The following is a 3,768-nucleotide window of genomic DNA, read 5'->3' as shown; positions in this document are numbered from 1 at the left end:
CTCTTGATGCTATACATACACTAATTAAACTAAAAACTTGAAGTTTGCATTACTTACCTTGTTAGGTGTCTTTGAACTTTCACTTCCTCTCAATTTTCTTCAATTCTTTGATGACCAATCTTCCTCTCAAGTGATTAAATCAAGTTTTTGTGAAGCAAGTATATGAGGATTTGGGGTTTAATGGTGGTTTCAAAGCTTGAAGCAAGCTTTAATGGAGGTTTACAATGGTGAGGGAGAGAGAAACGTAAATGGTGAAGAAGATGAGGCTTTTTATCTTTTTTTCTTTTCTTTTCTTTTCTTTTCTTTTATTTCTTAAGAAGACCAAAAATCAATTAAAGTAAATTTATTAATTATATTCTTTATGGCATCATGCATGAGGTCATGCATGATGTCATCACCTTTTAACTTTTCCATTCTCTTCTTTTTTTTTTTCTATTAGTTCTTTAATTTAATTCTCGATTCTCAAATTTTCTTTTCTCCGATTTTATTTGACAGTTAGGTCAGAGTCAGCTCTCGGGGTCAATTGACCAAATTGCCCCTCGCCGGTTCATCTCGGTTTGCAATTAATTCCATATTTCTTAGGCTCCACGACCTAATTATTTGGTAGCTTAAGTTCTTTTTCATGATTTTCTCTTTTCCACTGTGTTCGTAATGGTTCTAAGGACAGCAGCGTCACATTTTACGATTCGAAATTTGAGTTTAAAATGGCTTCGCAGTCGTTCCCGAGACGGTCACCCATTGCTGTGACTCTCGGCTCGTTTAACTTCTTATGTTCTGTTTTTCTTATTTATACATAACTAATTGAACATTACTAATTATTTGTATTTATGGCTTCTCTAGTTGTCTTAAGTGTGGTTCTAATCTCCTTAATTGTCCGGACCGACACCGGTCACCGAAATAGTGAAATATACTAGGCTATGCAAATAGGGGTGTTACAAAGGAGGAGTAAAGTGAAATTTTCACTTTTGGGAAATGCAATTTTGTTTTTGAAAGTGTTTTCATTGAAAAATTTATCAAACTAGCTTTCCAACAGATCAAATGGATCAAAAATCCAAGTACGAGTCAAAAAGTTATGAGTTTTTGAAACCTAAGTGCCCTTTTGTCCAGAGAGCACTTCGGTAGCCGAAAGTGGAAACTTTGGCAACTGAAGTTCACTCTTTGAATGATAGTTTTTGAGTGTTTAAACGTTTTTTTGTCTAGAGACCACTTCGGCGGTCGAAAGTAGGAACTTCAGCAATTAAAGTTCACTTTTTGAATGGTGTTTTTTAGTGCTCCAACCTTCGACAGCCAAAGTAAAGAACTTCGATAGCCGAACCTGGGCTTCTGAAACTCGATAAAATAGTGTTTTGGGTAGTTAAATGGCTATATTTGCATTTAATACACCATCAACTGTTATTTTCTTATCAAAACTATAAATAGAGACCATTTATGACTATTTCTTAAAAATTTATTGTGTTCAAAAGTGTTATGGAAAGTCAATCACTATATTATTTCTCTGTATATTCTGTATTTTTTATTCCTGTTTAGGATTTCTTATTTAGGATTTTTTCCTAATTAGTAGAACACAATTATAGGAATCAATTGTATATATATACCCATGTACAAATTAATTGAAATTAAGGAGAATCATCTCTTTCTACATGGTATCAGAGCAGGTCATCTATCTAGGGTGACTATTTGTTCTCACCACCCAGCTCAAGAGAGACCTTAGTCGCTAATAGGCCTTTTCGACTCCGATCAACATCACCGGCGTCGCATCAACCCCCTCATTCCACCACTGTGTGCTGTTGCCTGATCCAATACACCATTAAAGGACTTCTGAGGTTTGGCCCTCAGATCCTATTTCAGTATTTGCTTGATTTGTGATTTTGGGTTATTTTGTTGCTGTAAGCACTTTGGATTAGCTTTTCGATAAGTTTTCTTTGTCTCAACAAATGGTAGACAATAAGAATGTTATTTCTGATGTGATTCCGGTGATGACTAAGATCACGGAACACAAACTTAATGGTTCGAATTACCTGGAGTGGAGTAAGACTGTTAGGGTCTATTTGCGTAGCATTGATAAGGATGATCACCTTACTAAAGATCCACCTATGGATGATACACGACAAACTTGGCTAAGGGATGATGCTTGGTTGCTTTTGCAGCTTCGAAACTCGATTCACAGTGAGGTAATTAGTTTAATTAATCACTGTGAATTTGTTAAGGAATTGATGGATTACTTAGATTTTCTGTATTCTGGTAAAGGGAATATCTCCTGTATTTATGATGTTTGTAAGGCATTCTACCGTGCTAAGAAAAAGGATAAGTCTCTCACGGCTTATTTTATGGATTTTAAACAGGTATATGAGGAACTTAATGTATTGTTGCCTTTTAGTTTTGATGTGAAAGTTCAACAGGCCCAACAGGAGCAACTGGCTGTTATGAGTTTTCTTGTATGCCTTCCTTCAGAGTATGAGACTGCTAAATCTCATATTCTCTCCAGTTCTGAGATTTCCTCTTCGCATGAAACGTTCACACGGGTACTTCATATAGAGAGTACCCAATCTTCACAGCTTGCCAGTAGTGCTCTTATTAGCCGTAATCCAAATGGACAAAGAGGAAGTAGAGGAGGAATTACAAGCAACAGAAGTAATCAGCGTAATAGAGAGGCTAGTTCTAATCAGGACTCAAGAGGAGTCATTTGTTATTATTGCCATGAGCCTGGCCATACAAAATATAATCATCCGTAACTTCAAAAGAAAAATCAGCGATCACAGATGGCAAATATGGCAGCAGAGAATTCTATAGTATCTTCTTCTGAGAAAACTATTTTGGTATCTGCAGAGGATTTTGCATAGTTTTCCCAGTATCAGGCATCTCTAAAGCTTACCAGTTCCCCTGTCACTATGATCACTGAGTCAGGTAAATCCACTATATGCCTTGTGTCTTCCTCATCCAAATGGGTTATTGATTCTGGTGTGACAGATCATATGACAGGTAATTCTAGTATTCTATCTACTTTTCAGTCTAATCTCACTTCCTCTACAGTTACTTTAGCTGATGGTTCTACTTCTTGTGTCATGGGTTCTGGAACTGCGAACCCGACTTCGTCAATTTCTTTGTTATCTATTTTATGTCTACTAAAATTCTCTTTTAATCTACTTTCTATTAGTAAACTTACTCGTACCTTAAATTGTTCTGTTTCCTTTTTTCTTGACCAGTGTTTGTTTCAGGATCTTATGACGAAGCAGATTATTGGTAAAGTACGTGAGTCAAGTGGTCTCTACATTCTGAAAAATCATGTACCGCGATCGCTTATTTGCTCTAGTACCTTAACACCTCTTGAAGCTCATTATAGATTGGGCCATCCTTCTTTGTCTATCATGAAGAAGCTGTGTCCTCAGTTTTAGTCTTTATCAGTACTAGAATTTTGAGTCGTGTCAGTTTGCAAAACATCATCGTTTGCTTTCTGTGTTTAGAGTCAATAAATGGGCTCCATTCCCTTTTGAGTTAGTTCATTCTGATGTTTGGGTTCCTTGTTCTGTTACTTCTAAAACTGGATTTCGTTATTTTATTACTTTTGGTTATATTTAATGAAGAATCATTCTGAGTTGTTTTCTATCTTTTGTGCCTTCTGTAATAAAATCAAAACTCAATTTAATATTTCTGTGCGCATATTAAGAAGTGACAATGCCAAAGAATACTTTTCAGCACAATTTCAGTCTTATATAACACAAAATGGCATTCTTCATTAGTCTTCCTGTGTGGATACCCCATCCCAAAATG

The sequence above is a fragment of the Hevea brasiliensis genome, chromosome 13 (assembly GCF_030052815.1).
Source record: "Hevea brasiliensis isolate MT/VB/25A 57/8 chromosome 13, ASM3005281v1, whole genome shotgun sequence".
Lineage (NCBI taxonomy): Eukaryota > Viridiplantae > Streptophyta > Magnoliopsida > Malpighiales > Euphorbiaceae > Hevea > Hevea brasiliensis.
Note: the sequence above shows the minus strand (reverse complement) of the source record.